This window comes from Natator depressus, chromosome 5 (assembly GCF_965152275.1).
Source record: "Natator depressus isolate rNatDep1 chromosome 5, rNatDep2.hap1, whole genome shotgun sequence".
Classification (NCBI taxonomy): Eukaryota; Metazoa; Chordata; order Testudines; family Cheloniidae; genus Natator; species Natator depressus.
In genome coordinates this window covers 119,212,951-119,226,775 of record NC_134238.1, presented here as the reverse complement: position 1 = coordinate 119,226,775, position 13,825 = coordinate 119,212,951, and positions in this window count along the sequence as shown.

Here is a 13,825-nt window from a genome sequence, read left to right as displayed (position 1 = left end):
TGTGTGTCTGGACGTCAGGGTAGGAGCAGGGGAAGTGTGAGGAGCAAGGGGGGAGGGAGTGTGTGTCTGGACGTCAGGGTAGGAGCAGAGGAAGTGTGAGGAGCAAGGGGGAGAGGGGGTGTGTGTCTGGACGTCAGGGTAGGAGCAGGGGAAGTGTGAGGAGCAGGGGGGAGGGGTGTGTGTGTCTGGACGTCGGGGTAGGAGCAGGGGAAGTGTGAGGAGCAGGGGGGAGGGGTGTGTGTGTCTGGACGTCGGGGTAGGAGCAGGGGAAGTGGGGGGAGGGGGGTGTGTGTCTGGACGTCTGGGTAGGAGCAGGGGAAGTATGAGGAGCAGTGGGGGGAGGGGGGTGTGTGTCTGGGAGTCGGGGTAGGAGCAGGGGAAGTGTGAGGAGCAAGGGGGAGAGGGGGCGTGTGTCTGGACGTCAGGGTAGGAGCAGGGGAAGTGTGAGGAGCAGGGGGGAGGGGTGTGTGTGTCTGGACGTCGAGGTAGGAGCAGGGGAAGTGGGGGGAGGGGTGTGTGTGTCTGGACGTCTGGGTAGGAGCAGGGGAAGTATGAGGAGCAGTGGGGGGAGGGGTGTGTGTGTCTGGGAGTCAGGGTAGGAGCAGGGGAAGTGTGAGGAGCAAGGGGGAGAGGGGGTGTGTGTCTGGACGTCGGGGTAGGAGCAGGGGAAGTGTGAGGAGCGGGGGGGAGGGGTGTGTGTCTGGACGTCGGGGTAGGAGCAGGGGAAGTGTGAGGAGCGGGGGGGAGGGGTGTGTGTCTGGACGTCGGGGTAGGAGCAGGGGAAGTGTGAGGAGCGGGGGGGGAGGGGTGTGTGTCTGAACGTCGGGGTAGGAGTAGGGGAAGTGTGAGGAGCAAGGGGGGAAGGGTGTGTGTGTCTGGACGTCGGGGTAGGAGTAGGGGAAGTGGGGGGAGGGGTGTGTGTGTCTGGACGTCAGGGTAGGAGCAGGGGAAGTGTGAGGAGCGGGGGGGAGGGGGTGTGTGTCTGGACGTCGGGGTAGGAGTAGGGGAAGTGTGAGGAGCAGGGGGGAGGGGGTGTGTGTCTGGACGTCGAGGTAGGAGCAGGGGAAGTGGGGGGAGGGGTGTGTGTGTCTGGACGTCTGGGTAGGAGCAGGGGAAGTATGAGGAGCAGTGGGGGGAGGGGTGTGTGTGTCTGGGAGTCAGGGTAGGAGCAGGGGAAGTGTGAGGAGCAAGGGGGAGAGGGGGTGTGTGTCTGGACGTCGGGGTAGGAGCAGGGGAAGTGTGAGGAGCGGGGGGGAGGGGTGTGTGTCTGGACGTCGGGGTAGGAGCAGGGGAAGTGTGAGGAGCGGGGGGGAGGGGTGTGTGTCTGGACGTCGGGGTAGGAGCAGGGGAAGTGTGAGGAGCAGGGGGGGAGGGGTGTGTGTGTCTGGACGTCGGGGTAGGAGTAGGGGAAGTGTGAGGAGCGGTGGGGGGAGGGGTGTGTGTCTGAACGTCGGGGTAGGAGTAGGGGAAGTGTGAGGAGTAAGGGGGGAAGGGTGTGTGTGTCTGGACGTCGGGGTAGGAGTAGGGGAAGTGGGGGGAGGGGTGTGTGTGTCTGGACGTCAGGGTAGGAGTAGGGGAAGTGTGAGGAGCGGTGGGGGGAGGGGTGTGTGTCTGAACGTCGGGGTAGGAGTAGGGGAAGTGTGAGGAGTAAGGGGGGAAGGGTGTGTGTGTCTGGACGTCGGGGTAGGAGTAGGGGAAGTGGGGGGAGGGGTGTGTGTGTCTGGACGTCGGGGTAGGAGTAGGGGAAGTGTGAGGAGCAGGGGGGGAGGGGGTGTGTGTCTGGACGTCGGGGTAGGAGTAGGGGAAGTGTGAGGAGCGCGGGGGAGGGGGTGTGTGTCTGGACGTCAGGGTAGGAGCAGGGGAAGTGTGAGGAGCGGGGGGGAGGGGGTGTGTGTCTGGACGTCAGGGTAGGAGCAGGGGAAGTGTGAGGAGCGGGGGGGAGGGGTGTGTGTCTGGACGTCGGGGTAGGAGCAGGGGAAGTGTGAGGAGCAGGGGGGGAGGGGGTGTGTGTGTCTGGGAGTCGGGGTAGGAGTAGGGGAAGTGTGAGGAGCAGTGGGGAGGGGTGTGTGTCTGGGAGTTGGAGTAGGAGCAGTGGGGGGAGGGGTGTGTGTGTCTGGGAGTCGGGGTAGGAGCAGGGGAAGTGTGAGGAGCAGTGGGGGGAGGGGGTGTGTCTGGGAGTTTAGGAAGGAGCAGGAGAAGTGTGAGGAGCAGCAGGGGGAGGGGGTGTGTGTCTGGGAGTCAGGGTAGGAGCAGGGGAAGTGTGAGGAGCAGTGGCCGGTATCTGGGTGGAGGAGGGAGTGGGGCGGGGGGGAATGATCGGTGAGGTGAGTATTAGTTCTGTGGTGTGACTAAGGAGTCACGGGCCTGTGTAGATAAGCAGAGAGGAAGGCTGGGGAGTCTTTACCTTTTGGTGCTGTGGGAAATAGTCACTTCTTGCTTCTAAGGCCATAGGGCACAGGGCTGACAGGAGTTGGGCATCTTCCATGACACTCTGGTGTTTACCAGCCTTTTCAAACTTAGGCTTAGGGCCCTACCAAATTCAAGGCCGTGAAAAACGTGTCACGGACTGTGGAAATCTGGTCTTTCTTGTACTTTTACCCTATACTATACAGATTTCATGGGGGAGACCAGACCAGTGTTTCTCAAACTGGGGCTTCTGACCAAAAAGGGGCTTGTGGGGGGGTTGTTACAAGGTGTAGTGGGGGTCAGGGTACTGTCACCCTTACTTCTGCGCTGCCTTCAGAGCTGGGTGGCCAGAGGGCAGTGGCTGCTGCCCAGGAACCCAGGTCTGAAGGCAGGGCCCCGCCAACAGCAGCACAGAAGTTAGGGTGGCAATACCATGCCATCTTCTGTGCTGCTGCCTTCAGAGCTGGGCAGCTGGATAGTGGCGGCTGCTAGCCTTGGGTCTACCCCGAAGGCAGAAGTAAGGGTAGCAACAACTTACCATGCCATTCTTACTTTTGCACCACTGCTGGTGGTGGTGCTGTCTTCAGAGCTGGGCTCTTGGCCAGCAGCTGCTGCTCTTCGGCCACCCAGCTCGCAAGGCAGTGTTTCCACCAGCAGCAGTACTAAGTAAGGGTGGGGGTGGCAATACCGAGACTCCTCCCCTACAATAACCTTGTGACCATCCTACAACCCCCTTTTGGGTCAGGGCCTCTACAGTTATAACACTGTGAAATTTCAGATTTAAATAGCTAAAATAATAAAATTAACAAATCCTATGACCGTGAAATTGACCAAAATGGACCCTGAATTTGGTAGGGCTCTACCTATGCTATATAGCCTTTCAGGATCATTATGCATTCAGCCAGGTTTCAGGTATACTCCTGAAGCTTCCCCTGCTGACCATCGGGGAACCTCTGTGTTGCAGAGGCATTGTAGGCAGATTATGTACTTTATTCTTCTGCCTTCTCTGTTTCCCTTGGTGAATCTGTCACTCCTCTACTATGTCAGTAGCATGCTCTGCCAGCAAAGAAAGTGACTGGGTAGGGAAAATTGTGGGGGAACAGAGGCTGAAAAAAGGACACAGAAAACAATGGGAGATGGAAAGGAGACCGAATCAGCCTGCTTACATTTTGTAGATAACTTAGCTATTGCTTGAAGTTTCCCTTGTTCTATTGTACTGAAAAGATGACAGGGAGCCTCTGTTGAGGGCAAGTGTTACACTCCAGCATAACTATTTGGCTACTTGGAGCCTTTGTGAATGTAAAGCTATGTTCCTCTGCCCTCCCACCAACCAGTCTTGCTATCTAGGCATCTTGTCCCAAACTTGCAACAGTTTGTTCTGTGACCAGTGCTTCAGTGATGACTACTACCAGATACCATTTTACTGTCACTTTTCAGAGCAGAACAAACCTTATACTAATATAACTGAATTTTAGATAGCTGAAAATCTAGCTTGGCATAATCCCTCTCATACTGAAAGGCTGTATCTTGCCACAAATTCAGGTTGTGCCCCAAGGAAATACCTCACGTTCCAGAAGATCTCTTCAAAAAATGTTTCAGATGAATTTCTTCTTTTTTTTTTTTTTACGGTAAACATTATAGGTGGGGCTGCCAGCCCCATTACTTAAGGTTGCCCCATACATCCCATAATAAGACTTTTTTTAAGTTGCTTATAACTTTGCCAGACTTTAACTGTTTGGACTGATTATTTTCCATGCCAGCTGTTTGCTTCAGACTGACTTTTTTTTAAATTTCAGCCAAAACGCTTGACATTTTTGAGACTTGGGAAAGAATACATTGTTCTGTCAATGTGAAAAATTTCTTGTGATGCTTTCTTCAACATCTCTAGTGCCACCCTTTCTTTAGAACAGAGACTTGAAATTCGGCAGGGGACCTTTTTATCAAGGATGTGCCTTTTGTCATCCCTGTGAAAAACTGTTGAAATTTGTTATTAGCCTTTGAAAATTTGCAGTTTGCATATGCTCAATAGAAACTTCTTAGGTTTTAGCAGTTAAATTCCAAATGTTATTTCCGCACTAGGCATGCTCCATGCTTTCAATGCAGTTGCAGCTGTGGGCTGCTGCAGGTTGGGACCCAGCCGGGCACAACAATGGAGACTGGCAGCCGCCTTTTCCTGTGGTTTCAATGACCATCATCCAAGGAAGAGGAGAGTGCCTGGTCCGAATGCAGAGAGGATAAGAGCCAGACTGAATCAAAATCTGAGGATGGTGGGGCAGCTTTCTGATAGGCCCATTAGCCATATTCTGGGGTTGGGAGATTGGATTGGAGGAGTAAAACATGTAATTGATATAGTAACTACCTACTTAAAACAAATTAGAAAAAAATGCAGCTAAATTATTTTTTTCTTTTTAAAATCTCACTTCTGTATAACAGCAAGGACACCTGAAAGCATCTTCTGTTGTGCAGTTCATGCCTACTCCCCTCTTAATATTGCCTCTAAACACAGTGTCTTATGAAAGGTTTTTCATCCTAGCTATAGTACAATGGTTTCCAGCACTCTCCCATCCTGAGATGGGACATGAGACATTTCATCTCTTAAACAGAACTTTGATTACATTTCATCTCAGTTACTGCAACCTCCCTGCATTTCACCTTTTGCTTCTACAGTTAATCCAAAATGTTTGTGGTAAGATCATCTTTCTTCTGCTACTCCTACCATATCTGTCCCCTCATTGACCCTCTTTGTAATGGCATACTAAACTGTATTATACTGTTTGGCCACTAGGTGGCGATGTGTGTAAAATACCTTATTTAAAGGAACCTCACTCATATCTGACAGCATTGAAAGATCTTATGGTATATATAAGCAAGTCGATATCTGGCACAGGAACATGACATTGTGTAAAGAGTAAACTAAGGCCACGTCTACACTACCCGCCGGATTGGCGGGTAGTGATCGATCTATTGGGGATCGATGTATCGTGACTAGTGTAGGCGCGATGCATCGATCCCTGATCGCTCTGCTGTCGACTCCGGAACTCCACCAGGGTGAGAGGCGGAAGCGGAATCAACGGGGGAGTGGGGGGACGGGGGATTTTAAGTCGATCTAAGATACATCGACTTCACCTACGCTATTCTTGTAGCTGAAGTTGCGTATCTTTGATTTCCCCCTGCCCCCCCCCCCCCCGTGTAGACCAGGCCTAAGAATAGAAACTAAAGGAATAAAGCAACAAAGGTTGCAGGATCTCATCAATATGCCACTCTTCAGTGCCCCCAGAGAACTTCAACTTTGACAAACCTTCAGAATGACTGACTAGAAACAATATTTGCAAGATCTTGCATTGCTACCAGGCACCACAAGGAAACTGATGATATACAGGTATCTTCTTTAATTTATGCTACGGGGAAGCCAGCAGAACATATCTTTAAATCCTTTGACTTTACTGAAGACAGTCACAAAGATGACTTTGAAAGTTCTGACTATGCGATGCATGCTTTATACCTCAGAGAAATGTGATTTATGAAAGAGCATATTTTCACCAGAGAATTCAAGAACCAGGGGAAAATGTTGAATGTTTTATGAGAGCGCTGCATACATTGGCTGGAAACTGATTTTTGAGAATGCAAAATATTAAAATATCAGAGAGGTTGGTTACTGGGTTGACACACACAAACTTTTCACAGAAAGAACGAGCAGCACCTTAGAGACTAACAAATTTATTTGAGCATAAGCTTTTGTGGGCTAAAGCCCACTTCATCAGATGCATGCAGTGGAAAATATAGTAGGAAGATAGATAGATACAGAGAACATGAAAAAATGGGAGTTGCCATACCAACTCTTAAGGAGACCAATCAATTAAAGTGGGCTATTATCAGCAGGAGGAAAAAAAAAACTTTTGTAGTGATAATCACAGTAGCTACAATTGAAAAGAGATTTAACTCTAGCTACAGCTAGACAGAGAGCAAAGCATTCTGAGCTGGTGAAATAGCAAACCCTAGAGCAACTTGACAAACTTGAAAAACTAGCCAAGAACTTTTAACACAAGTGTCTGTTTACAGTTTATCATAAAACCCTTCAGGCAAGGAGAGAGAGAACTCCCAGGATAAGAGGGACAAATTCCAGCCTACGTGCACAAGATGTGGAAAAAGTCAGATCCCAAGAGATGATGCATGTCAGCCAGAAGCACATGGTGGTAATAACTGCAATGAAATATGATCATTTTGTAGCTGTTAGCCATACCAAAGTCAGGAAGTTGACTCATATTACAAACAATCAAGAGCCATTGTTTCTCGGATCTATCGCTTGTGATAACATGGAGACTGTCTGGAGAGTGAAATTGAATATTGATTGCAAGACTATTGACTTTAAAATTGGCTTAGGAGTTTATGGCACAGTCCTCTCGGAAGGGAGTTACAATCACCTTCAACCCCTCCCAGAGCTGAAGTTACCTCTCACAGTTCTAACTAGCAGTTCTGAACTGTATGCGCCAGTTCATCACAGAAGCAACCTACATTCCAAATGCCTAGCTTTTGTCTTTGTATGTGATCAAAGAATCAAAGATTAACAGCTTTCTCAGCCACGGTGTGACAGCCATGATTGGCATAGTGAGAAGGATGGAAGAATTTGTGGAGGATTTTGGACTCTTGAAAAAACATCCAGTACAAATCTACAATGTACAAGTGCTCTTAACCCGAGAGACCTTGGAACAAAGGGTATGTCTACACTACGAAATTAGGTCGAATTTATAGAAGTCGGTTTTGTAGAAAGTGGTTTTATACAGCTGATTGTGTGTGTCCCCACACAAGTGCTCTAAGTGCATGTAGTCGGCGGAGTGCGTCCACAGTACCGAGGCAATCGTCGACTTCCTGAGCGTTGCACTGTGGGTGGCTATCCCACAGTTCCTGCAGTCTTCGCTGCCCATTTGAATTCTGGGTAGAAATCCCAGTGCCTGATGGGGCTAAAACATTGTCACGGATGATTCTGGGTACATTTCGTCAGGCCCCCATTCCCTCCCTCCCTCCCTCCGTGAAAGCAAGGGCAGACAATTGTTTTGCGCCTTTTTTTCTTGAGTTACCTGTGCAGACGCCATACCACGGCAAGCATGGAGCCCGCTCAGCTAACCATCACCGTATGTCTCCTGGGTGCTGGCAAACGTGGTACTGCATTGCTATACAGCAGCAGTTAATTGCCTTTTGGCAGCAGACAGTGCAGTATGACTGGTAGCCGTCATCGACGTAGTCCTGGGTGCTCTTTTAATCGGGCGTCTGGGCAAACATGGGAGTGACTCAGCCAGGTCATTTCCCTTTTAAGTTTCGTCTTGTGGCGATTCAGTCCTACCGGCAGTGCGCTGTCTTTTAACCTCCAGCCAGCAGAAGATGATGGCTAGTCGTCATACTGCACTGTCTTCTGCCAAGCACCCAGGAGATGAAGATGGCTAGTGGTCGTACTGCACAGTCTGCTGCCAGCAAGATGTATAAAGATAGATGAAGTGGCTCAAAACAAGAAATAGACCAGATTTGTTTTGTATTCATTTTCTCCTCCCTCCCTCCTTCCCTCTGTGAAATCAACAGCCTGATAAACCCAGTTTTGAGTTCTATCCTTGAGGTTTTGAGTTCTATCCTTGAGGGGGTCATTCAGTTTCTCGCAAAGCCACCCCCTTTGTTGATTTTAATTCCCTGTAAGCCAACCCTGTAAGCCATGTCGTCAGTTGCCCCTCCCTCCATCAGGGCAACGGCAGACAATCGTTCCACGCCTTTTTTCTGTGCAGACGCCATACCACGGCAAGCATGGAGCCCGCTCAGATCACTTTGGCAATTAGGAGCACATTAAACACCACGCGCATTATCCAGCAGTATATGCAGCACCAGAACCTGGCAAAGTGAAACCGGGCGAGTAGGCGACGTCAGCGCGGTAACGTGAGTGATGAGGACATGGACACAGACTTCTTTCAAAGCATGGGCCCTGGCAATGTGGGCATCATGGTGCTAATGGGGCAGGTTCATGCGGTGGAACGCCGATTCTGGGCTCGGGAAACAAGCACAGACTGGTGGGACCGCATAGTGTTGCAGGTCTGGGACGATTCCCAGTGGCTGCGAAACTTTCGCATGCATAAGGGCATTTTTATGGAACTTTGTGACTTGCTTTCCCCTGCCCTGAGGCACAAGAATACCAAGATGAGAGCAGCCCTCATAGTTGAGAAGCGAGTGGTAATAGCCCTGTGGAAGCTTCCAACGCCAGACAGCTACCGGTCAGTCGGGAATCAATTTGAAGCGGGCAAATCTACTGTGGGGGCTGCTGTGATGCAAGTAGCCAACGCAATCAAAGATCTGCTGATATTAAGCGTAGTGACCCTGGGAAATGTGCAGGTCATAGTGGATGGCTTTGCTGCAATGGGATTCCCTAACTGTGGTGGGGCTATAGACGGAACCCATATCCCTATCTTGGCACCGAAGCACCAAGCCGGCGAGTACATAAACCGCAAGGGGTACTTTTCAATAGTGCTGCAAGCACTGGTGGATCACAAGGGACGTTTCACCAACATCAATGTGGGATGGCCGGGAAAGGTACATGACGCTCGCATCTTCAGGAACACTGGTCTGTTTCAAAAGCTGCAAGAAGGGACTTTATTCCCAGACCAGAAAATAATCATTGGGGACGCTGAAATGCCTATCTGTATCCTTGGGGACCCAGACTACCCCTTAATGCCATGGTTCATGAAGCCATACACAGGCAGCCTGGACAGTAGTCAGGAGCTGTTCAACTACAGGCTGAGCAAGTGCAGAATGGTGGTAGAATGTGCATTTGAACGTTTAAAAGCGTGCTGGCACAGTTTACTGACTCGGTTAGACCTCAACGAAACCAATATTCCCACTGTTATTACTGCTTGCTGTGCGCTCCATAATATCTGTGAGAGTAAGGGGGAGACGTTTATGGCGGGGTGGGAGGTTGAGGCAAACCGCCTGGCTGCTGGTTTCGCACAGCCGGACACCAGGGCGGTTAGAAGAGCACAGGAGGGCGCGGTGCGCATCAGAGAAGCTTTGAAAACCAGTTTCATGACTGGCCAGGCTACGGTGTGAAAGTTCTGTTTGTTTCTCCTTGATGAAACCCCTCCCCCGACTTGGTTCACTCTACTTCCCTGTAAGCTAACCAGCCTCCCCTCTTCCCTTCAATCACCACTTGGAGAGGCAATAAAGTCATTGTTGCTTCACATTCATGCATTCTTTATTCATTCATCACACAAATAGGGGGATCGCTACCAAGGTAGCCAAGGGGGGAGGGGGTGGAGGAGAGAAGCACCAGGAAGGGTGGTGGAGGAGGGAAGGACAAGGCCACACAGCACTTTAAAAGTTTAAAACTTTAAAACTTATTGAATGCCAGCCTTCTGTTGCTTGGGCAATCCTCTGGGGTGGAGTGGCTGGGTGGCCGGAGGCGCCCCCACCGCGTTCTTGGGCGTCTGGGTGAGGAGGCTATGGAACTTGGGGAGGAGGGCGGTTGGTTACACAGGGGCTGTAGCGGCAGTCTGTGCTCCTGCTGCCTTTCCTGCAGCTCAACCATACGCTGGAGCATATTGGTTTGATCCTCCAGCAGCCTCAGCATTGAATCCTACCTCCTCTCATCACGTTGCCGCCACATTTGAGCTTCAGCCCTCTCTTCAGCCTGCCACTTACTCTCTTCAGCCCGCCACTTACTCTCTTCAGCCCACCACCTCTCCTCCCGGTCATATTGTGCTTTCCTGCACTCTGACATTGTCTGCCTCCACGCATTCGTCTGTGCTATGTCAGTGTGGGAGGACACCATGACCTCAGAGAACATTTCATCAGGAGTGCGTTTTTTTCGCCTTCTAATCTTCACTAGCCTCTGGGAAGGAGAAGATCCTGTGATCCTTGAAACACATGCAGCTGGTGGAGAAAAAAAAAAAGAGGCAGTGGTATTTAAAAAGACACATTTTCTAGAACAATGGCTACACTCTTTCACGGTAAACCTTGCTGTTAACATTACATACACAGCACATGTGCTTTTGTTCCAAGGTCGCATTTTGCCTCCCCCCACCACGTGGCTAGCCCCTCACACCCCCCGCCCCGTGGCTAACAGCGGGGAACATTTCTGTTCAGCCACAGGCAAACAGCCCAGCAGGAACGGGCACCTCTGCATGTCCCCTTAAGAAAAGCACCCTATTTCAACCAGGTGACCATGAATGATATCGTTCTCCTGAGGATAACACAGAGAGATAAAGAACGGATGTTGTTTGAATGCCAGCAAACATACACTGCAATGCTTTGTTCTACAATGATTCCCGAGTACGTGCTACTGGCCTGGTGTGGTAAAGTGTCCTACCATGGTGGGTGGAATAAGGCTGCCCTCCCCAGAAACCTTTTGCAAAGGCTTTGGGAGTAATCCAGGAAAGCTGCAAGTGCCAGGGCAAATTAATCATTAAACATGCTTGCTTTTAAACCATGTATAGTATTTTAAAAGGTACACTCACCAGAGGTCCCTTCTCCGCCTGGCGGGTCCGGGGGGCAGCCTTGGGTGGGTCCAGGGGGGACTGCCTCCAGGTCCAGGGTGAGAAACAATTCCTGGCTGTCGGGAAAACCGGTTTCTCCACTTCCTTGCTGTGAGCTATCTACAACTTCATCATCATCATCTTCCTCATCCCCAAAACCTGCTTCTGTGTTGCCTCCATCTCCATTGAAGGAGTCAAACAACACGGCTGGGGTAGTGGTGGCTGAACCCCCTAAAATGGCATGCAGCTCATCATAGAAGCGGCATGTTTGGGGCTCTGACCCAGAGCGGCCATTTGCCTCTCTGGTTTTCTGGTAGGCTTGCCTCAGCTCCTTAAGTTTCACACGGCATTGCTTCAGGTCCCTGTTACGGCCTCTGTCCTTCATGCCCTGGGAGATTTTGACAAATGTTTTGGCATTTCGAAAACTGGAATGGAGTTCTGATAGCACAGATTCCTCTCCCCATACAGCGATCAGATCCCGTACCTCCCGTTCGGTCCATGCTGGAGCTCTTTTGCGATTCTGGGACTGCATGGTCACCTCTGCTGATGAGCTCTGGCCAGCATGGCAAGCTGCAGGTGACCATGCAAACAGGAAATTGAAATTCAAAAGTTTGCGGGCCTTTTCCTGTCTACCTGGCCAGTGCATCTGAGTTGAGAGTGCTGTCCAGAGCGGTCACAATAGAGCACTCTGGGATAGCTCCCGGAGGCCAATACCATCTAATTGCGTCCACAGTACCCCAAATTCGACCCAGCAAGGCCGATTTAAGCGCTAATCCACTTGTCAGAGGTGGATTAAGGAAATCGATTTTAAGAGCCCTTTAAGTCGAAAAAAAGGGCTTCATCGTGTGGACGGATGCAGGTTTACATCGATTTAACGCTGCAAAATTCGACCTAAACTCCTAGTGTAGACCAGGGCAAAGAAACTAACTGCAGATTTGTGATTCAGAGTACATCATTATCTGGTCGTAGTGGGCTATTTTTCCAGGTATATAGAAATAACGTACATGAAAGACATAACATTGCAGGGTTATCAAGAAACTAAAGTGTACTTTTGTTCATTTTGATATTCCAGAACAACTAGCGATGGATAATGAACTACAATTCACTGCAGCAGAATTTAATTCCAAATGAAATATGATTGTGATCATATTATTACAGCCCACATTACTCACGAGTGAATGGAGAGGCTGAGAGAGCTATATAGACAGCCAAGAAAATCTTGCATCAGGAAGATTCATTCCTTGCTCTTCTGAGTTACAGATCAATACCAGTAGCAGCTACTGGATATAAACCAGCACAACTCCTCATGGGAAGACCACTCAGTTTCTGTTCCAACTTTGGCTAGACATGAAGATATGTCTTCAAAGTGGCTAGACATGGAGAGTAGCCAAATTTGGTTAAAAAGGCTAAAAGAGCTTATTAACACTTTTACAACAGATGTCATTCAGTTAAAGAAACGCTGGGTCTATAACCTGGTGACCATATTCATGTCAAATTGGCTGGAGGAAAAAAAGATGGACAACTCCAGTGGTGGTAAAGAAAAAGAATTCAGCACTATGACCATATGTGATCAACACTGACAGTGGAGAATTCAGCAAAAACTATTGACAGCTACAGTTCCTCAGAAAGAACAATAAACAGAGCAAACTTTACAGAGGCAGATGCAGCACAAGAAGACGACAACTCCAAATTGACCACATTCAGTCTTTGAAACTAATAGATAACCAGATGACCAAGCTGTTACACATTCAGGACATGTAATTGGAAAACCAGTACTATTCAGAGACACTTAAGAGATTGATATGTACAGAACTTCAAAGATAGCATGAGTGTAAATGGCAAGAATGTAGAACTTAAAGAGGGAGATGTAATGGAATGCTAAACTGTCTTATACTGTTCAGTCACTAGGTGATGCTGTGTGTAAAACACCTTATTTAAACGAACCAAAGACATACCTGACAGAGCAGTAAAGGATCCTCTGATGAACATGTGGTGTGTATAAGCAAGCTCTGTAGCCAGTCCATGTTCCTTTACCAGATATGACACCCTTCACTGGCTTCCTCTATTATTATTTTACATTTCAAGTTGTGTTCTTGCTTCAAGATTCTGCACCAATCTCTTCTTTCGTTTCTTCCTTCTTCCCCATTGCTTTTTATGTCTGTCTCAATCCTGTCTCCTAATTGTACCTTTGGTTTCCTCCCACTCTTGATTTTATGGTTACTTTCCACCTACCTGCTATGCTTGGAGAAGCTTCTACCTTCGTTTTAGTGCCAGGGACCTCCTCTTGCATTCCTATAAATCATGCCTTAAAACCAAGACCCTATCTAGTCTGCACAAAATGGGCCTAAATACTGCAGCATGGCCCTTCTGAAGAGCTCAAGTGCAGTAAGCAGGAAATTCTGCAGTAGACTCAGCTTCATTAAAAATGGAGGGATTTATTGAACTAAAAGTGAATGAAAATGAATAATAAAATTGGTATAGTAGTCCTTTTTATTTTGGTATTGAATTCAATTTATTTTACACTGTTGCTGCATTTTTCAATTTTAGAGTATGGCAGAGTCTTGTAGGGACAAACACCAGGGCTGGATTACCCAATAGGCAGACTAAGCACGTGCTTAGGGCACCAGCAAAGCGGAATGCTCTTTTTCTCAGCTGAAAAGAATAAAAAACCCTTAGAGAACAACAATGTGTCAGGACAGACTTGATTCACTTTCCCTATTGTGTATGGAAGCGGACATGCTTCATCGAGTCAGCTTAGATGAACTTTGCAAAATTCTGGATATCAGAAAATCTAGAAAGAACCTATTTTAATTTCAGCATACATGTTTTGTGTCATTTCGAAAAATAAAATTTTATTTTACAGTATAGTATTGTTTTTATTTTTAATTACATATGTGGGGGCACCATAATCTTTTCAG